Genomic DNA, 23,948 nt, shown 5'->3' with positions numbered 1-23,948 from the left:
TAATTTCTTTTATCTCGTCATACATTTCATCAATTTCTTCATCATCTGCAGAGCTAGTTGGCATATAAACTTGTACTACTGTAGTAGGCATGGGCTTTGTGTCTATCTTGGCCACAATAATGCGTTCACTATGCTGTTTGTAGTAGCTAACCCGCACTTCTATTTGTTTATTCATTATTAAACCTACTCCTGCATTACCCCTATTTGATGTTGTATTTATAACCCTGTTATCACCTGACCAAAAGTCTTGTTCCTCCTGCCACCGAACTTCACTAATTCCCACTATATCTAATTTTAACCTATCCATTTCCCTTTTTTAAATTTTCTAACCTACCTGCCCGATTAAGGGATCTGACATTCCACGCTCCGATCCGTAGAATGCCAGTTTTCTTTCTCCTGATAACGACGTCCTCTTGAGTAGTCCCTGCCCGGAGATCCGAATGGGGGACTATTTTACCTCCAGAATATTTTACCCAAGAGGACGCCATCATCATTTGATCATACAGTAAAGCTGCATGTCCTTGGGAAAAATTACGGCTGTAGTTTCCCCTTGCTTTCAGCCGTTCTCAGTACCAGCACAGCAAGGCCGTTTTGGTTAATGTTACAAGGCCAGATCAGTCAATCATCCAGACTGTTGCCCCTTCAACTACTGAAAAGGCTGCTGCCCCTCTTCAGGAACCACATGTTTGTCTGGCCTCTCAACAGATACCCCTCCTTGTGGTTGCACCTACGGTACGGCCATCTGTATCGCTGAGGCACGCAAGCCTCCCCACCAACGGCAAGGTCCATGGTTCGTGGGGGGGGGATGAGAATTGATAACTGTTCATAAAGATGATGCAATTTTATGTATACATTTCTTAAGAGTGTCCAGACTAAGACCATCATATCCTGCTGCATGGGAATTATTTAAGCTACTCACTATTTGAATTATTTCTTCTTTACTTGTTGGCATAAAAAATATACTTCCTGACACTGGTGTTCCTCTGAATTTGTATTTATGATTTTTAAGCTGATTGTTTATGCTGGAGCCAACAGAAGCAAAGTAATTGTTAAACAGATCTGCTATCTTATTCTGATCAGTTTCTATTGTGCCGTTTATCAGCAAGTGATTTTCAGTTGTATGGTTCCCAGATTTACCTATTTCTCTATTTACTAGTGACCATGTTGTTTTGGAGATATTATTTGAGTTCTGAATGACACTTTCAAAATGTTTCTGTTTTTCTGAAATTAGGAGGTCTACATAGTATTTCTGATACTTTTTGAATTCTTCTTTTAATTTTTTATTGCTCAAGTCATTTAACATAGCATACTCATACCATCTTAGTTTTTCTCTAGCCTCAGTGACTGAACTTGATATCCAGTTTCGGGTTACAACATGTGACTGAATTCTCTTTTTTATTAATGGGCAGGCTTGGTTGAGAATGTAGAATAGTTCACTTGAGAATTTGCCATAACTATGAAGTGTCGTTAGAACACTGTTCCAATCCACATTCCTTAGCATATTATTCAACTGAGTTATATTTTGGTCTGTATTCATCCTAATATATCTATAGCAACTGTGTGTAGGAACCTTTTTTATGTGCACACTTAGTTCTACTGCATGGTGGTCTGACAAAGCACTTATAATAACAGAAGATGTAAGATCGTAAAGATGAATACCTGTGATTATGTTATCTATTGCAGACTGGCATGTTTCAGTCTCCCTGGTTGCAGTGTTTATCAGGTATCTTACATTATATTCAAGTAGAATATTCTTGAATAGTCTAGTGTGTAACTTATCTGCTAATACATTTATGTTGAAATCTCCTATAATTACTAACTTGTTCATGTGTGATATAAAAACATTCTCTATCATGTCACAAAACTTTGTTAAGAAAACTTCGAAGTTTCCACCTGGCGGTTTATATAAACATATAACATAAATTTCATCATTTGGTATCTTTATACGTGCTGCACATAATTCAATTGTTCCTTCTAATGAATATTTACTTACATTTACAGAATTAAAATCAAATGTGCTCTTTACATACATTGATACACCTCCACCTCTGATAGTAGATCTGCAAAACTTATTAGCTAGTACCATGTTTAGAGGTTTAAAAAGTTCTAATTTGGCATCAGATAGCCAGTGTTCACTAATACCAAGCACATCAGGCATAGTTTCATTTACAAACACATTTAATTGTTCATATTTCTTGCTCAAGCCCTGTACATTCTGGTGGATTATTTTAAAGTTGTAAATACCTTGTTGTAGATTTCTCTGCTTTACTGACTTAAATAAGGTATTTTGTGGTGTCATACTCCATTCCTTGCGCTGGCGAGGTACCAAAACTCCTCCAGAAGGACACGTTTTCTGCACCTTGTAGGTCATTCACTGGGATATGGTGAGTTGCTTGCTGCTGCTGCTGGTGTAGCTCCCGGTGTCATTGATGCTGTCATTTCTGTTGTTGATGTTGTTGCTGTTGATGATGATGATGGTGTATCTGTTTCTGATACTTCATGATTTATATTTTAGACAATGCCCAAACATAAAAGAGGAGGAGATCTAGCCAGTTCTGAAGCAAAATGGTGAAAACAAAAATAACAGTGAAAAATAAAACATTCAAAGACCGCAAAGCATGTTTAAGTTCCAAATGAACAAGAATGAACACCATGAGAAGCAGAGAAACCAAAGAACAATGAAATTAATGGATTGGTGAATCGAGATAAAAAAAACGGCTGTAAAAATATCACCCCACGCAAAGTAATGATGATGACAAGTAAACACTGCAACCTAAGAAATGAAGCATTCTACTATGACCCGACAAAAGTTCACTAGTACTTCGTGATCAGAAAAATGAATAACATCTGCCAATTTTGCAAAGTGAAAAAATTCAGTAAGGAAACATGAGGATTTTGTTGCATGAATGGAAACATTTGATTAACACCACTGTGAGCACCTCAGCAGGAATTTTTATGTTACATGTCCTGGAAAACTCCAGAATCAAAACACTTTCTTCAAAATATAAAAGTGCACAATGGCTGCTTGCAAATGACTTCCTTTGGTGTCACTTCAATCAATAGTAACAGAGATGAAATTTATTATATTTTTCCATCCAGGGACAAATGTACCACAATATGGGATCATTGCTATCCAATGATGAGCATAAATTTTTGCAAGTATATTTCATCAGAAATGAAGAAACAAAAATTGATCAATAATGCACAAATATCAGTGGATTGAGATGAGAAGTAGCCTGAGATGTACAGAGGGTCTTACACAAAAACAATCAGCTGATTCACATATTCAGAACATCACTACACCGAATGATTTATGGTGACTATAAAGTTATAATTCAAGCCAACAAAAGAGCGCATGGGGAACTCGAATATGCCTCACACACACAATTTCATTTGGCTATATGACAGGATTCATCCCACGGATATCAAAAAAATCATGCAAGCTGAATTTCCCAGTCCACAAGAAGATCCTGAACTGTATGACATAGTAATGAAAAACATCATTTGCAGACCATGCAGGCCATTAACCCCAATTTGCCACCTATGATTGGTGGAAAATGTACAAGAAATTACCCAAAACAATACTTGGATGACGCAAAAACAGGAGTTGGTGGCTATACCAAGGACAGAAGACAATCACCCTAAAACAGTGGCCTTACAGAAAAAAATATGAATACGAGGCAGCAATGAACTGGAAATAGATAATCAATGGGTAGTACAACATGACACACTTCTTTCTAAAATGTTACTAGCACACATAAATGTGGAATACTGCAATTTACTGAAATCCATAAAATATTTCTGTAAGTATGTGAATAAAGGCCGTGACATGGCAGCATTTCAAATAGCCAAAGACAGTGAACAACAAAACAGAAACAACAAGATCCTCATGTTCCAAATGGTAAGATACATCAAAAGTAACAAAGCAGTGTAACAGGTTTTTCGTTTTCCCATACATGAGTGTGAACCATCTGCGCAACATCTAGAAGTACATTTGGAGAATGGATGGAGAGTTTACTTCACAAAAGACACATACAGAAAAATTGCAAGCAAACCACCTCAGAATAACATTAACAGTTTTTTACCAACTGTGCCAAATGGATCCATTTGAAAAATCATTACTATACTCGTATGTTGACATCCCTACCTATTATATGTGGAACACGACAAGAAACTTATTTCAGTGATGAAAACAAGGGTTTCCAGTAGAAGATCATCCAAGTTCATCAAAACTGGCACACTAGGCTGAGTGTACACCATACATCTGAACAATGCCAAATGTTTCTATACTGAAGCACTAAAGAAATTGGTATAGGCATGTGTATTCAAATACAGAGATATGTAAACAGGCAGAATATGGAGCTGTGGTCAGCAATGCCTATATAAGACAACAAGTGTCTGGCGAAGTTGTTAGATCAGTTACTGCTGCTACAATGGCAAGTTATCAAGATTTAAGTGCATTTGAATGAGGTGTTATACTCGGCACACAAGTAATGGGAACCAGTATCTCTGAGGTAGCGATGAAGTAACGATTTTCCCACATGACCATTTCAGGAGTATACCGTGAATATCAGGAATGTGGTAAAACATCAAATCTCTGACACTGCTGTGGCCAGAAAAAGATCCTGCAAGAAAGGGACCAATGGAGACTGAAGAGAATAGTTCAAAGTGAAAGAAGAGCAATCCATCTGCAAATTCCTGTAGATTTCAACAATGGGCCATCAGCACGTGTCAGCACATGAACCAGTCAATGAAACATCATCGATATGGGTCTTTGGACCTGAAGGCCGATTCATGTACCCTTGATACCTGCACCACACAAAGCCTTACACCTTGCCTGGGCCTGTCAACACTGACACTAGACTGTTGATGACTAGTAACATGCTACATGGCTGGATGAGTCTCATTTCAAATTGTATCAAGGAGATTGACATATACAGGTATAGAGACAACCTCATGAATTATGGACCCTGCATGTCAGCAAGGGACTTTTCAAGCTGGTGGAGGCTCTGTAATGGTATTGGGCATGTGCAGTTGGAGTGATAAGCTCCTGATATGTCTAGATATGAATCTGACAGGTGACATGTACATAAGCATCCTGTCTGATTACCTGCACCATTAATATCCATTGTGCATTCTGACGGACTTGGACAATTCCAGCAGGACAATGCGACACTCCACACATCCAGAATTGCTACAGAGTGGCTCCAGGAACACTCTTCTGAGTTTAAACACTTCCACTGCCCACCAATCTCCCCAGACCTGAACATTATTGAGCATATCTTTGATGCCTTGCAATGTGCTGTTCAGAAAAGATCTCCACCCCCTTGTACTTTTACAAATTTATGGACAGCACTGCAGGATTCATCGTGTCAGTTCTCTCCAGCACTACTTCAGACATTAACTGAGTCCACGCCATGTCATGCGGCACTTCTGCATACTCGTGGGGGCCCTACTTGATATTAGGCCAGTGTAGCAGTTTCTTTGGCTCTTCAGTGTACATCTGGATGTTGCTATATGAAATACAGGGACCAACAAGTTTAACAGATCTCAAGACTGTTGACAGTTACTTATGCTGGACACACAGAGAAGCATGCCAATCCTTAGAATTACTAGAAAATGGCAACCACTGTAAACAAACACTACAAGAGGCCTCACTCACAGCCTCAACTGAACAAAGGGAACTTAACTCGCTGTAATTCTAACAACATGTAATCCATCGAATCCAAAACAGCTAGACTACTCCTTCAAAGAGGTTATGGCTGATGACGACCAGATCTTAGTAGAACTTGGGATGCAAGCACCATGAAAAGATGGTATCAGTGTGCTGAACTTCAAAATTATGAAGGAAACAAGCTAGAACATCAATGAACTTTTTTAATACATTGCTCACAACAAACCACTCCTCAATGATAATCAAAATGAAATTTACAAAATTATCAGGGACCAGATGGACAACAACACTGGCAGAATTATTTACTTGGATGCACCAGGTGGCACTGGGAAAATGTTAATAAAGCTATTGCTGGAGGAAATAAATGCTAAACAGCAGATCGTACTTGGACTGGCATCATGTGGCATTGCAGTCACACTAACAGAAGGAAGACGAACTGCCCATTCTGTCCTACAACTACTGTTGAATATAGCCGAAGAACAATTCCCTTTAAGTAAAATCTCAAGAGCATCTGGGATGAACTTCTAAAGCAAGCTAAAATTATCTTCTCGGATGAATACACAATTGCACATAAAAAAATCACTTGAAGCCATGGACAGAACATTACAAGACTTACGAGGAAACTCTGAAGTGATGGGAGGAGCTCTACTCATACTCTCCGGAGATTTCTGACTAACACTTCCAGTTATCCCTATGTCAACTCCGGCAGACAGAATCAATGCATCATTGAAAGAATCACATATGTGGCCACACATACAAATACTGCAACTAACAAAAAATATGAGAGTTGAACTATTGAAAGATGAAACAACAGCACATTATGCTCAACAACTTTTACAAACAGGTAAAATGTCCTGTTGACCAGAACACTGGCCCTGTTAAACACAACAGTGATTTTTCCAACATAGCCACTGCTGGAAACAAACTCTTTGACAAAATTTATCCAAATGTTGTTTACAACTGTACTTATCCAGAGTAGCTGTTTTAAAGGGCAGTTTTGGCAACTAAAAATAATATTGTTGACAATATCAAATTTAATATTCAAAAGAAAATTCCTGTTACAGAAAGAATATACAAATCGATCAACATGATGGTAAACATTGAAGAAACTATGAACTTTCCTACAGAATTTCTAACAGTGAGTATGAGGTATGCCATCATGCTGCCTTCAACATAAAATTGGATATCCTATCTTACTACTCAGAAATCTAAACCCACCAAAACTATGTAATGGTACAAATTTGATCATCACACAGCTATTGAATAACATCATCAAAGCTGAACTTATGACTGGAAAGAACAAAAGACACATGATATTTATCCTCGGAATACCACTGATCTCTACTGAACTGCCATTCCAATTTAAAAGACTGCAGTTTCTGATCAAATTAACCTACAGTTTTACAATTAACAAAGCTCAAGGACAATTTACAAAAAATTGCGGCATCAACCTCCAAGTCTCCTACTTTTCTCATGGACAACTACACGTAGGTACAAAGTCTGAAAAATTTGTACATATATGCCCTGGATAACAAAATGAACAATGTTGTTTATGATAAGTATCGTCTGTAGTTAGAATATGTTTTTGATAAGTTATGATACACTAACATCTCTATTAAAGACTTTGTAACTAGCAAGCAATCATGTAAAATCATGTAGGAAGTTTGTATAGTGAAGTACATGGCAAAAAAGTAATAGTGTGTGAAATGTTGGTGGTACAGGGACTATTCTATATTACGTAAAAATCAGTTTTGAGTCTGCTCCCAGTTAGTACAAATGTAGTAGCATGTAGAGAAGTCTGTTCCCATTGCTCATAATTTCAGTGTATTCATGTGACTCAGCCAGTGTGTGAATTTCCACCAGTGACTTCTGTTACCTTTAATGCATTTCTCTTTTGAATCAGTTTGTGAATTACTGTAAATTTGGGCATTTGCTGTGTCTGTACATTGATTGTCAATCATTTTCACTGGTAAATCAAAGACCGCAATGTGTACACCATTTTTCAATAACTGTTGTGACATTGTAAGGTTAGAGCAGTGTAGTCATAATGCTCTATAGTTTTGTTTTATACAACATTCTGCATGAGGAGTTGATGGAAGAAGCTACTTGCAAAGGAAAACCCAGGATGGAACAATGACGATATTATTAAAAGGATGGATTTGTACTCTTCATATAGCAGAGATGTTGAGTTGTTGTTGAGTAAGAGACATGATAAAAACACTGCCAGACAAATAAGCTTTTTGCCAAAAGGCCTTCTTCTAAGTTAGACAACATACACACAACTACTGATGGAAATGCAACTCTCACACACATGGTCACTGTCTCTGGCTGCTGAGGCCAGACTGCAAGCAACAGTAGATGATGGAAGAAGCAATATGGGCATTGGTGTAAGGTGATGGCTGAGGCAAGGATGGGGAGGGATAACAGGGTATGAGTGGGGGAAGGTAAAGTGCTGCTTGTGGGAGCATACAGGGATGCCCATTGCCGTACTCCAGATTTGTTTGTTGAAGGCATCACCTCAAACAAATCTGGGATACAGCAATTTGCATCTGCATTACACCATCTTATACCAATCTACTCATGGGCCATCTAGAGGATCTTTCCTAACCACCTGAATCTCAAACCCCTCACATGGTTCAGATTCATCAATGACATCTCTATGATCTGCATCGAGGGTGAGGACACCCTGTCCACATTCCTCCAGAACCTCAACACCTTCTGCCTCATTTGCTTCACCTTTTCCTCCTCAACTCAACATATCACCTCATAGATGGCTACATTAGTACCTCTGTCCATATTAAACCCATCCACCATCAGCAATACCTCCTCTTTAATAGCTGCCACCCATTCCATACCAAGAAGCCCCTTACATATAACCTAGCCACCTGTTGCTGTCACAGTGGTAATGACAGGAAGCCCCTCTCAGAATATACCAAAGATCTCACTGAAGCCTCCATAGACTGTAATTAGCCTTTAACCTCTCTCAAATCACTCACCACCTATCAAAGTCCCACCATCCAGCCACAGAGGAGCATTTCCTTTGTGACTCACACCACCAAGACCTGGAGCAACCGAATCACATTCTCTGCCAGGGTTTTGACTACTTATAATCATGCCTTGAAATGAATGTTCTACCCACTATCCTTCCCAACCCTCCCATAGTGGTATTCCACCGCCAACTGAACCTACACAATATCTTCGTCCATTCTTGAACAACCTCTGCTCCCAACCCCTTGCTGTAATAGATCTAGATGCAAGACCTGTCCCATGCATCATCCCACCACCACCTACTCCAGTCCGGTCACAGGCTTCACCTATCCCATCAAAGTCAGAGCTACCTGTGAAACTGGCCATGTGTTGTACAAGCTGAGCTGCAACCACTTTGCTGCTTTCTAGATGGGTATGACAAATAACAAGTTGTCTGTCCACATGAATGGCCACTGACAAACTGTGGCCAACAAACAGCTAGACCACCTAGTTGCTGAACACACTGGCCAACACGATGTTCTTCATTTCAATGACTGATTCACAACCTGTGCCATCTGAATCCTTCCTACCATTGCCACCTTTTCTGAACTGCACAGGTGGGAGCTCCCCTGCAATATATCCTAAGTTCCCATAAACCTTCTGGTCTCAACATTCATTAGTCACTGACCTTTCCCCACCTATACTCTTCCCTGTTCCCACTCCAGCACTCCACAGCCTTCTGTTCCACGAACAAACCCACAGTCTTCTCACTTCTCTCCTTTTCCACTCCCCCCCTTCCATCTAACACCCTGACTACACCTAGCTGCCCTACCCTCTCCCCACCTTTTCACCATATTCAAAATAAGGCCATGTGGCTGGAATCTCACTTGCGTAGCAGTCTTTTTGTTGTGTCCTGATGTGACCCAACATCTCCGCCATGTGGTGTGTAGCAATCTATCCATTATATAATATTCTCATTATTCCTGTCTGTAAAGGATATGTTTTATCAAAACTGAAATTGTTCATCAGGTGTTTGCTAAAGACAATATATGTGGGGAAGGGAAATGCAAATTTCTTTTCACTTTCTTTCCACTTTCTGCATTATTGATGACATGAGTTGATCTGCTTGTGCTGTTATGTAAAAGATATCTGAGATTTCCTGGTGATACGACCACTGGCCAAGCAGTCAGTTATATGCCATTAATTTGTGCCACATTTATTGTTTTTAAAGTCTCCAAAATGTTTTATTGATATCTTAAGACTATCACACCAATGTACAGCCATTATACCTCCATATCAAACCTAGCACAAAATCTTCTCTGCCACCTCCTAAGATGTCTGTCCAAAAGAGAATGTCCTCTAATTTCTCCTAAACTCATTGACATGGTGGCTACTTGGAAGTCGCTTGAGAAACTGGTGTAAGTCAGTGACCTTGCAGGGTGTATAAATTCTTGTTTTGCAATAATGTCATTTATTTTTCTTTTTAATACAGCAAATTAATGAAATACATTTCATTTTGACAGTGTCAATCACAAAATATTGTGCTACCAGGTGGCAGGTCAACTTACACTTGAAATAGCCTTCTTCACAGTATATTTACAAAATATACAATATTACACAGATACAATCTGTTAATTATATTCCTCAGTATGGAATTATCATAATGAGACTCAACATATACTTTTAATTTAATGTGGGTGAGAATCAGCTAGCTGTTACGTTTCACCTCCAAAAGACTTGTACAGCTAAAGACTGGACAAGACCTCTGCAGCCTGTTTGAGTAACAGTGGATACAAGTCTACATTATGGCAGTGAATATGGCAATATAAATTTTCTGTTGTGTGTGCATTCCAACATTACATAATCAGTGTACCAATGGCACAAACAGTTTCTGTAAAACTTGAATGTGAGACAAAGATGGACTGAAAGTTCCTTAATTTTTCACAGAACTCCAAGGTGAACAGATGTACATAACAGTAAATATTTCATCACTTGTATTATCCAATCTTAACTAATTCTTGTCAACAAGTGAAAATCTTGGATTTGAAAACAAAGCTAAGTAAAATTTTTGAATTTTAGTAAACAAATATGAAATGAGGCTGAAACAAATAAAGACAATATTTGGGAGAAACAAGTAACCAAATGTGGTTACATGTATTGTTTGTGCATACATATTTTCAAATTAGAGGATACAGTTATTTTTACACATGCAGTCTCTCTATAGCTAAGTGGAACAGAAGTAGCATCTGTTACTGTCATTCAGGTACAAAACATTTCAATATTCTAACAATATTCTAACAATTGTTCTTAGCAATGCAGTGAATAAGTTGTTATATACATAATAAACCTTTACATTATAAAATGACATATGCAAAATAAATTTCAAAGTTATGCTGTTCACACACTGGTATTTAGCTGATCTACAATTACAATGGCAGTTCTACTGCTGCGGGCTACATTACATATAAGTCATGACTGCAGCTCAGTGTTTCTTCGCATACTGTGCAAAAATCAAACGATGGAAAATCCATGATGGAATGTAACAATATTATGAAAAGAAAAAGTTGCTACTCACCATATAGCGGAGATGTTGAGTCGCAGATAGGCACAACAAAAAGACTGTCACAAATAAAGCTTTCGGCCTTTATGGCCTTTGTCAACAATAGATGTAGACACACACACACAGACACACACACAGACACACACACACGCACACACATGCACACACACGCAAGCACAACTCACACATGACTGCAGTCTCAGGCAACTGAAACCACATTGTTAGCAGCAGCACCAGTGCATGGTGGGAGTGGTGACTGGGTGAGGGTAAGGAACCTTCATTAGTAACTGTCCTCACCCATCCAGCCCCTTTCCTGTTCCCATTCCAGCACTACACAGCAGTCATTCTGCCATCACACTCAGTCTTTCTCCTTTTCCACTACTCCCCCCCCCCCCTCCCCTCCACTCCCCCCCTCTGTCTAACTTGCAGTACTTAACTGTCCGCCACCCCCATTATATTAACCCTCCTCCTCCACTTCCCATACAGTGCAGTTAACATACTGCTGATTGAGAAATGACTCTTAATAAAACTGATTTTTCATCTCGTATTTCCAAATGTCCGAGGAGGCAGGAGGAGGCAAACTCCTGTTAATAATATAACTGAACTATAAAATTCCAATTAAGGTAATATAAAGCTAATATGAAAGCTGCTAACTTTTTATATTATTGCTTAAATTCTGTTAACATTTCTAAAATTTCAATAGTTTATGTAGTAGCCACCAGAAAGATCGCGGGAGGCGCACATTGGCACGGCGCATCACGGACGGTAGTTGCCGCAAGTAGAGTCCCGTCCACCAGAGGGCACACAAGAATTCAGACGCGACCTCTGCCGGCGTAACAACAAGAACAACAACAACAACTCCGGCAGCACGGGCCGTGCCCAGTCGGTCAACATCGGGCATGCCTAGGACACAGTCCCGGTCTACGCTAAGTGAAGTGCGACGTAACGAGAACAGTGTTACTTCAGTTTAAATTAAATAAAACATTGCACTTTCAATGTAAAAATAATATAATCTGTATTTTTAAATACCTAAAAATAAAAATATCTCCTTAACATCTTCAGTGTCATACTCTAATTATAAGTTATTTAGGTATAAGAAAAATAACACTACTAAAATAAATATGGAAAAAATTAAAGTTAAAAGATAAACCTTAAAATTTGAGTCATATCAACCCTGAATATAACTAATTAAATAAATAAATGAGCTATATAAACCTTGACCACCTAATAATTCACCCTAACCATTATCAAAAGGCTTTGATGAATAATAATCTAACTTTAAAGGCATATATCTAACAAATTTAGTTGAAAGGAGAGGTATAAATCATATAGTACTAGCAAATCTAACAAAAGACAGTATATGTGGAGAAAATAAACTATGGGAAAAATCAAATTTAGAAATAAGAAAACCCAAATAAGCACCTGAAACAACAAACAAACAGTAACTGTTAAAAATTTCAAATAATAAGGTAAAGCAATTACATAAGTAATAGGAAAATTAATCAAGATAAAAGACTACCACTAAAAACAGCAATAAATTTTAAACCAATTATACCAAAATATATAATAACCCCTGTCATTAAAAGTGAATCTCGAATAAGTGAATCACCCAACACTGAATAATATAACAAACGAAAAGAATAAGAAACAGTTAAACCTGTAGAAAAAAATTAAAGAAAAAACAATTAGTTAATTTTAAACAAACCATCTCAAGAATTAAATCCTTTGAATAAAATCCAGCTAAAATAGGTATTCCACACAAAGACAGACTAGAAACATTAAAACAAACAGTAGTTTAAGATATAAAATTCACAATAGAACCTATAAAACTAATATCCCGAGAATCCTTTAAATTATGAATTATTGAACCTGCACACATAAATAACAATGCCCTAAATAAAGCATGAACTAATAAACGGAAAAAAGGCAAGTTTTGGATAACCCATTGCCAAAATTCTCATTATTAAACCAAGTTGTCTTAAAGTAGAAAGAGCAATAATCTTTCTTAAGTTAAACTCTAAATTAGCTTCTAAGCCAGCTATAAAAATACTTATACAACCAATCAATAATAAAAACTAACCACAATTATAAGTTTCTAATATTGGACTAAAATGAATTAATAAATAAATCCAGTAGTATCAAGAGTAAAAGAATGGACTAAAGCAGGTACAGGAGTAGGAGCAGCCATGATAGCAGGAAGTCAAGAAGAGGAAGATATCTGAGCTCTCTTAGCTATAGAAGCTAAAACAATTAATATAGTAATAAGTTATTATTATGATTTTATCATGAGTTCTTTGGAGATAATTCCAGCCACTAAAATTTAACATTCAAGCAATTGTAATTAAAATAGCAACATCACCAATTCGATTAGACAAAGCATTTAATATACCTGCACTATAAGTCTTTACATCCAGATAATAAATAAATAAACAATAAGAAACCAATTGCAAACCATCTCAACTAAATAAAATTCTAATCAAATTAGGACTAATAATAAAAATCCCTATTGAAATAATAAGTATTATAGCAATAATAAAATGATTTATATTTTTTTACGTGATATGTAATCCTTTCTATAATAAATTACCAAGGGAGAAATATACATAACAAAAGACATAAAAATGAGAGACATTCAATCCAAAATCAAAGTCATTACAACCACAGAACCATTTAAATTAAAAAACTCACACTCGTCAAAAACTCTATAATCAACTATTAAATAATAAATATCCAAAATAAAGATTATAATTCTTGAGAAGAATAAAGAAAAAATTCAATGAACAAACAGAAAACAAATACATGGCCTAAGATGAAAACTGATCCCATAAAACTATATTTTTAATTAAAAATACTTAAGCAATTTAAATAAAGAAATATTTGCCCTTCAAAGAAAGAATATTTGAAGGCAATCAATGTAAAAGTAAAAGATGATGCGCCCGAAAATAACCAAGGGAATAAGTAGAAACTCCAGAATAATAATTACCATGTTGAGAATAAGAATACATATGTGGCGCCGATGAGATTGACACCAGTATCGATCTTAGTATCATCTTTGGACAAAGCAAAACATTATCTTTGTGTAGTTCCAACATCCAGTTCTGTGTAAGCATTATTTGTGTGAAGGTGTGAAAAAAATGAACTCCTGATTATAAGGTGTTGTTTGGTGTATCTCACCTGAGCATCCACCTCACTGGCGACCCCGAGTTGTAACGTCTTCCATTTTCGCCAATTTACTATGTCCGCGGCCTCCGCGTCAGTTGTTTTCACATGTATTACATCAACACAACATTCGAACAATGGCTTTGGCCCAACGACTAACGCCGGATTTTGTGATCAACATGCATCATGTTGTGGGCGATGTACACCCGCTAGGACTGCAACACGATGCCTCTCACGCATCGATTACGCCGATTTCGCCGGACGGTTTCGTGCTTGCAACAATAAGTGAAGTTAGGAGTGTGCATGACTCCAGCTATCAGACACCTTTGTTCCCGCCACGTGTGCCCTCCCTTGTCGACAGTGCAGTTACCTATTACAGATCTCCGTGCAGTGCGATATCAATGCCAAATCCTGCGAATGCCTCGTTGGATAACCTACCATCGCCAGGACAATGGTATGCCATGCTGCAATCCGTGCAGTACCACGCGGATTCCTGCCACGTGGCCGAAACTGCTTTGTTCAAAGGTCAACCCCCTCAGCATCCGACCATCGCTGCGCCTACCTTGGTTCAGCATCAGCACATGCCTTCCTGCTTCAATACCTCGGACTGCAACAGGAACAATGGCTTGTTTTCTGTGCCTGACCTCCATCTCTGTCCTACTGCTATGCCTCAGTGTTTTGTGCCACGCCATTCACCTTATCCGCACACCGTTTTGAGTGAAGTGTCTATGAAAAGTGAACATTCACACATTCTACCCAACATTTCACATCTTTTTCCTCACTGTGCTTCTGGACAGCCCACACCTCCGCAGCCTCTCTGCAACACAGGGGGCTCCGACTCTGATAGCATGTCAGCTTTTCCGTGGACTGGCACGCGCTATCAAACATTGAACTTTTTCTCAGCTGTCGTCCCCACACCGGCTCCAGTCGAGCTTCCGCTCCCCTTCTCAGCACATCGCGGTGCCTCATCCACATCGGTCTTCCGTGACACATCAATCTTAACACACTCACAACGTGTCGAACTTCCACAACCGCAATTGACCCATTACAGTGTCTCGCCTGTGTCGGCCTTCCGCGTCGCGACGGATCGCACTAACCACAAAGCGTCACCTTCACGCTGCCACCTGACCAGCCGTCATTGCCACATACCCTGGAGACACTCTCTCCTAGAATACTGTAGCAACAACAGCCTGTTTCAGGCACTGTCCCAACGAATTAAACTCACCCTGTTCTTCCGAATGTTCTACAACACTTACAGACACTGCCACTGTTCAATCCTGACTGGGCAACAACCTGGTTTAATATTGTGGACAAAGTGTTCAACCATTTCAAACTTGACGAATCAACCAGATTTCTGTGCCTTATCACCCATCTGCACGACCAGGAGGACTTGATTGCCGACCTGGTCAACGCCCCGGATTCTGCTAACCGTTACACCCTAGTCAAAAAGACAATTCTGTGTCGGCTTGCGTGCTCAACTGAGACAGCAATACGGCAAGTGCTCCACGTTGAGCAACTAGGCAACGACAAACCTTCACAACTCTGGAGGCGACTACGGGCGCACATCAGCGACGATCTACTCTCTGACACAGCTCTCCTTGCCATTTGGTCAGATAAACTACCTCCAACGAATGACAATTTCTGACAAACTACATGATGCTTCACTACTCTATTTCGCCAGCCACTGCCTATCTGGCAAGTCTCAGTTTCAGGCTCCTCGTCCAACGGCTGGACGAGGCTGGGGCCGCACTGTACCGACTGTTCCGCTTGCTCCGGGACGCAGTAAACAAACAACTGGGACATCACCGGCTCTGTCCTTGGTTACGCCCCCTCCTGCAACCGAACTGGCTGCAGCCACCAAACCTCAACCACTGCCTCTGGCAATTACTTTCCACAGGATATGCAACCGCACTACCCATACTGTTACGTCCACACATGGTTTGGTGAGGCAGCATGGAACTGCAGACCACCCTGCTGCTTCCCAAACGCCAACCGCAGGTTGGTCCGGGTGCTACCTGCTGTGCACAACATGACAGGCACCTGCCAGTGCTCCATTCTGTCCGGGAACAATCGGATAATTATGGACGACTTTATATTAAATACATTTCGTCGGGACACGTTTTCCTAGTGGACACAGGCACCAATGTTTTGCTGCTGCCTACATCCTTAGTGTCATCGAAGATCCGCCCTCATCATACTTCACTGCAAACTGTGAATGCTACTAAACTACAATGCTCGGGTTCAACAACCCACGTCGTCTCACTCTCCACAAACTGCAAACTCGAGTGGGCTTTTTTAGTGTGCAATATTGAGGAACCTATAGTAGGCATTGATTTCTTGCGACACCACAAACTTTCACTGGACCGAGTGCAAAACACCGCGTTTCATCACCCATCCAAAACTCACTTCCCCTCTGCTCCGTCGAGCAAACCCCCCCGTAACACGTCGGTCCTGGCTCATCTCATCGGTACATGCTCAGCTCTGGCGATGACGTTACAGGAAACAACGCACAAGTGCCTTGTCGAGCTCGAAAACTTTGCTCACCTACGCAAGGAAAACTTCGAGCTCTCCCTCCAGCTCCATGAAACTAGGCTCCAGCTATCCAACGCAGCAAAGGAATTACAGCAGCAAGGACAAACCAAGGTCAGTATGTGTGCCAAATCTGCTTGTAGTCCCAGCAATTGAGCCTCCATGTACTTACCTTCCACTACCCCTCGCAACTGGGCTGTCAAGTCTACCTTAACGTGTACTGACAGTTCCACACGGCAGCATTTGACACTCAGCCGGACACGAAGTGCATGCGCGAAGAGCGTCATGTGTTTCCGAACTGACAGCTCCTATCCCTCCCCTCACGGGCAGCACCTGAAACTATGCAACTTCGGCTCCTGCATGCTGCCGTGTGACCGCCACTGACAACACAAACAGTGTACTCGCGCCTAGCGCTTCGCCCGCGACCATTCTGCCACAGGCCGCGCCCTCAGACAATGGACTCACTAACGCTTCACGAGCTCTACCGAGCTCACCCGACCACAGTGCCTCTGCTTCGGGCCGGCAGCCATCTTGTCACATTGACTCCTGGGACACTTCACCGTCTCGGCTCCCGTCGGATCTGCCGAGAGGCTCTGAACACCATGATCTCACCTCGCGTGCCCCGCCTGCCACACATTGTAAACAATCCGCCTCCCGTGCCGCCGGTAACATTTCTGTCCTCACCAACTGCACAGTTCACAAGCTTCGCCTCACGTCAGGCCCCCCGATCTCCAGTAAACCACGTCGACTTTGTCCCAAGTGCCTCTCCAACCTTAAAAAGCAGATTTCTGAACTTCCAAGCTCCGGCGCCATCTAACCCTCTGCCAGCAGCTGTTCTACACCCATTCATTCGACACCCAAGAAAGATGGATCCTGATGCATGTGCGGAGACTACCGCCGACTAAACGCACGAACAATCATGGACACCTACCCCATACCCAACATTGCCGACTTTACCAGTTCCCTCGCAGGTGCAACCACATTTTCTGTCATTGATTGCAAACGGGCCAGCCACCAGATCCCCATGGCTCCTGAAGACATCGAGAAGACAGCAGTCACCACCCCAATCGGGTTGTTTCAGTTTCGATTCATGCCCTTTGGTCTGAAAAACGCAACCCAGACCTGGCAATGCTTCATCAACAAAGTGCTATTCAGACTAAAATTATGCTTTGCATATCTTGATGACATTATTGTGTTCAGCTCCTCCATTGAGGACAACATTCGACATGTGCAAACTTTTATGGACACTCTCGCAGCAGTAGGCATCGAGACCAAACAGGACAAATTGCAGCTACATCAACCCACTGTCACATTTCTTGGTTTTCGGGTCTCTGCTGACGGCATTTTGCCCCGCCCCCTGACAAAGTACAAAATATACTAAACCTACCCAGACCTCCGTCATTCAAAGAGCTCCGACGGTTTCTGGGGACGGTTAATTGTTATCGCCGTCATCTACCTCGGGCTGCGGAGATTCAGGTTCCACTGACGGACGCCTTGGCAGGCACCAAGACTTCTGGCTCTCAGCCCATTCCATGGAACCCTGTTATGACTGACTCTTTCACTGCCCCCAAAAATCTTCTTGCCGACACCTGTACCATCGCGCATCCTCATCCCAATGCACAGCTTTTCATTACCACAGATGCGAGCGATACTGCCATTGGCGCTGTCCTTAGCCAGACAGTCGACGACCAACTTCGCCTCTGCAGTTCTTCTCGTGCAAGCTCACCAATGCACAACGGAAGTATTCCATGTTTTACAGGGAGTTGCTGACGGTCTACGAAGCGATCAGGCATTTTAAGACTGACGTTGAGGGACACCCTTTCTATGAATGAGATTTTCACTCTGCAGCGGAGTGTGCGCTGATGTGAAACTTCCTGGCAGATTAAAACTGTGTGCCGGACCGAGACTTTCTTTCAGGAGTGCTAGTTCTGCAAGGTTCGCAGGAGAGCTTCTATAATGTTTGGAAGGTAGGAGACGAGGTACTGGCAGAAGTAAAGCTGTGAGAACGGGAAGTGAGTCGTGCTTGGGTAGCTCAGTTGGTAGAGCACTTGCCCGCGAAAGGCAAAGGACCCGAGTTCTAGTCTCAGTCCGGCACACAGTTTTAATCTGCCAGGAAGTTTCACATCAGCGCACACTCCGCTGCAGAGTGAAAATCTCATTCTGGAGACATCCCCTAGGCTGTGGCTAAACCATGTCTCCGCAATATCCTTTCTTTCAGGAGTGCTAGTTCTGCGAGGTTCACAGGAGAGCTTCTGTAAAGTTTGGAAGGTAGGAGACAAGGTACTGGCAGAAATAAATCTGTGAGGATGGGGCGTGAGTCGTGCTTGGGTAGCTCAGTTGGTATAGCACTTGCCCACAAGAAGCATCGGTCCCGAGTTCGAGTTTTGGTCCGGCACACAGTTTTAATCTGCCAGGAAGTTTCACCCTTTCTATGCTTTAACAGACCACAAGCCCCTGGATGCAGCCATTTCAAACCCGCCAGCTGACCCGCCTCCTCGCCGTTTCAGGTACATGGACTTCATATCTCAGTTCACTACTGATGTCAGACACATAAAGGGTGCCGACAATATAGTTGCTGATTTCCTTTCACGAGTCGACGCCGTTCATTCACTGTTAGACCTCTCTGAACTGCGTAACCTCCAACCCACTGACGAGGACACACAAAACCTGATTTCAGACTCTACCTCTTCACTACACTTCCTCTGCACCACCTTCCCTGGCATTTCTGGTGTGATCTGGTGCGACGTCCCCCTCATCCCAACCATGCTCCGTCGAGCTGTCTTCAACACACTGCATAAAATAGCCCACCCCGGTGTTCATGCGTCCGCCCACCTCATAGCAGAGTGCTTTGTGTAGAGAAACGTCAACAGAGAATGTCAAGCAATGGGCACCGTCCTACGTCACGTGCCAACGCTGATAAATACACAAGCACACTTCAGCCCCCCTCATCACGTTTTTGATCCCTCCAGGGCATTTCACATTGACATGTCGGCCCTCTCCCCCCATCTAACTGCTTTCGTTATGTTCTATCGTCTATCGACCGAACAACTCGCTGGGTCGAGGCTGTCCCCCTCCCCAATATCACAGCAGAAACTGTTGCTCAAGCATTCGTCGAGTCCTGGGTATTGCGTTTCGGATGTCCAGCTATCATCATGACTGACCAGGGCAGACAATTTGAGTCGGCCCTGTTCAACGAGATTTGTAACATTTGCTGCATCCAGCGCATCCATACCACAGCATTTCACCCACAAAGTAATGGGCTAGTTGAGCTTTGGTACCGCACTTTCAAGGCGGCTCTTTGATGCCACGACTCTCTTTGGATGGAGGCCCTTCCCCTTGTGCTACTCGGCATTCGTGTGATCTATAAGGAAGACCTCAAAGGCACAATAGCCGAGCGGCCAGAACATTGTTCTCCCTGGTGAACTTGTGAGCCCTTCCTCTTCTCTCCCTCAGTCTTACTTACCTTCCTTCATGGACCGTATCAGACACCACTTCATCAACCTCCACATCCCTCTGCCCGCCAGCCATTCCCGCCCTAAGGTTCACATCCCGAAATCTCTGAACAGTTGTGAGTACGTCATGCTCTGAGGTGACACTGTTCGTGCTCCCCTCCAACCCCCATATACTGGCCTGTACCGAGTTTTCCGGCACTCAGCCAACACCTATGACATCCAGATAAATGATTCAACTATTACAGCCTCTCTCAACAGACTTAAGCCTGCTCATGTCGAGCCCGCTTCTACCCCCCCTTCAGGCCAAGACCACGTCACTCACTGTCGTGGCTCATGACGCTGCGACCATTCCCTCCATGTCAGACTTACTCACTCAGTCGAGTGACTTCCAGCTCCAATCGTCAAGCTCTTCTCCGACCTCGCCCTCGACTCCGGTGTTATGCACTCCATCAAGTGATCACATGCTCCCCACGTCGAGCTTCCCTACGATCCCTTCGACCTCTCCCCCGTCGCCAGCCTTGCCCTGTTGAGGTTTCTCACGCCCCCCCCCCCCCCCCAATCTTGAATGTGCCTTCTCTCGAAGAGTTTGTGCCTGTCCCCCAGACATAATCCACGACATCGCTATAATACTACACGATGACACACTGTTTGTCGTGTGTTTCCCTTCATCCAGTGCTCATGATACAACCTGCACCATTCCCTGCCACCTGGTGAAATGCGTTCCCCTCTCGCCCTACATCGTCCTGGACATGCTTCGTGTGTTCCCCACACCCACTGGAGACATCGTCATCGTCGCTCCGTTCCTCCCGCAAACCGCCGGCCTACCTGTCGCCGCACAACCAGCACGCCCAGTACGACGCTCGGCACACTTCAACAACTTCCAGGTTCAGTGGCCGGACCTTCCTTCACGACATCTACCCACACAGCTCCCCAATGACACTGTCCAGCTGACTGTGGCCCAGCTCCCGCGGACCTCCCCTGCCTGACGCCTAAGTCATCCCCCCCCTCCCCCCCTCCCGGCTTCGCAGAAGTACTCCGCACTGCGGGGGGAGGGGGCTATGTAGTGCCGATGAGATTGACCCCAGTATCAATCTTAGTATCATCTTTGGACTAAGCAAAACATTATCTTTGTGTAGTTCCTCCATCCAGTTCTGTGTAAGCATTACTTGTGTGAAGACATGAATAAATGGACTCCTGATTATAAGGTGTTGTTTGGTGTATCTCACCCGAGCATCCACCTCACATATATAAAGTATAAACAGCTCAAAAAAAGATTTTAAAAATCGTGACCAGAAATCCAAAAGAAGATCAAGACGTAATTCTATTTAATAATCTCAACTCACCTACCAAATTAAATTAAAGAGGAGCAGCCATATTTGATGATCTCAAAAGGACTCACCATAGAGCCTTTCTAGACATCAAATTAATTCTACCTTTCTGAATTAATAACCTTTGTCTACTTAAAAGATCATAAATAATTTTACATAAAGAAAATAATCCAGAAGAATATACACCATGCCCAACTATTAAAGAAAGTGAACCCATACAACCCCATCAACTTATAGTCATGAACCACCAATAACCATTCTAAATAATAATCAACATAAATAAAGAAAGAACAATGTACTCTAATCTCAAAAAAACTATCAACAAATGTTTATGTTTTGAAGAAAAAATGTAAACACCAGCAAAATAGACCAATAAAGAAGTAAAAGCATAGAATATAAACATTAGTTTTAATAGTTTGAAAAAAAAAAAAAGAAAAGAAAAAAAGAAAACCTATATTGAAAACCGGAAACAAGTCTAGCCCAAGGGTGGAAAAGCTTCCCATCATTGGTCCCAAGAATCGATATTTTAATAAACTATCCCCAGAAATTATTAAAATAGTAATTATATCACTATCAAATCTAATAAATATTAATTTAAGATACCCAGTATCAATAATACTTTTCATTATTTTTCAAACATCCCTTGTTGGTTTCATTACAGGAGCACTTTTTTATTTTTATCTTTTATTTATTGCAAATGCAGACATGCTGTGCAAAGGATTACGTTCACATTACATTACATTCACATTACTTGTCTTTGTTATAAGCTATGATGGATTTCTGCATTTGATAATATGGTATTGGTCACAAAATTCCAAGTGCAACTCACACACACAGTCATCCATTGGTTCACGAAATAATTTGTTGCAACACACCTTGTGATGAAAACCATGGGTTGCCAGTCTTGTCATCATGTGTCACATTTCATGCTTAGCTTTCTGGCATAAGGAACTTGCTTATTCTGTATAAGAATAAGAACAAAATTACTTCATTGTGAAATATTAATATATTTTGAACAAATTGGCTTTAAACTTCTAGACATTGACAAATACACAATAAATGCATGACTTACATCTGATATTTATTTTGTGCATGGTGCAGTCCAACAATCGCTGCTTTGTCAGTCCGTTCCTTCTTAAAAATTGAATGTCCTTGCATGTGCGTAAGTACATTGTATCCTCACCCAGGTTACCGAGATGTTTGTTTGTCGTTTCATGTAGTTTTTACACCAAATAAAAATACAACTTGTAGCAATGCTATGTAGTATGTCTTAACATGTCAGCAACCAAAAGTTCAAGGGTTAATGAAGTCTCTAGACTATTTCTTACCAAAAGATAGATTGTTCTTTCTTCTGTTTTGCAGCTTCTTGCTATCAAGCGTTGCTGCAATGATTTTAAATATCTGCACCCAGCGGGTCATAGTGTTTAGAGGATTTAAATGCTGGATGCACGTTTTGGTATGGGTGCACATTAAAAAAAATAATTCAGCTCTTTACTCTAGCGCTGTGATGCTTAGCATTTTTACAAACTACAGCTCGTTGGCTGTCCTTTTCTTATATGACAAATATCTTATATGCAAAGTATCTGAAATCCAATAACATTACGGCTTCTACATCTACATCTACATCCATACTCCGCAAGCCACCTGACGGTGTGTGGCGGAGCATACTTTGAGTACCTCTATCGATTCTCCCTTCTATTCCAGTCTCGTATTGTTCGTGGAAAGAAAGATTGTCGGTATGCCTCTGCGTGGGCTCTAATCTCTCTGATTTTATCCTCATGGTCTCTTTGCGAGATATACATAGGAGGGAGCAATATACTGCTTGACTCCTCGGTGAAGGTATGTTCTCGAAACTTCAACAAAAGCCCGTACCGAGCTACTGAGCGTCTCTCCTGCAGAGTCTTCCACTGAAGTTTATCTATCATCTCCATAACGCTGCTCTCCGTTGGATCTTCTCTATCTCTTCTATCAACACTATGTGGTATGGATCCCACACTGGTGAGCAATATTCAAGCAGTGGGTGAACAAGTGTACTGTAACCTACTTCCTTTGGTTTTGTATTGCATTTCCTTAGGATTCTTCCAATGAATTTCAGTCTGGCATCTGCTTTACCGACGATCAACTTGATATGATCATTACATTTTAAATCACTCCTAATGCCTACTCCCAGATATTTTATGGAATTAACTGCTTCCAGTTGCTGACCTGCTATATTGTAGCTAAATAACAAAGGATCTTTCTTTCTATGTATTCACAGCACATTACACTTGTCTACATTG

The 23,948-nt window shown here is 41.5% G+C and overlaps 1 pseudogene; it reads right to left on the bottom strand.

The window, feature by feature from the left end:
* Nucleotides 1–10,916: 10,916 nt before the first annotated feature.
* LOC126252054 (NADH-ubiquinone oxidoreductase chain 5-like) lies at nt 10,917–22,295 on the bottom strand (annotated as a pseudogene).
* Nucleotides 22,296–23,948: the final 1,653 nt, after the last annotated feature.

Source organism: Schistocerca nitens, chromosome 1 (assembly GCF_023898315.1).
Source record: "Schistocerca nitens isolate TAMUIC-IGC-003100 chromosome 1, iqSchNite1.1, whole genome shotgun sequence".
NCBI lineage: Eukaryota > Metazoa > Arthropoda > Insecta > Orthoptera > Acrididae > Schistocerca > Schistocerca nitens.
Note: the sequence above shows the minus strand (reverse complement) of the source record. Positions and strands in the feature narration are given on the sequence as shown.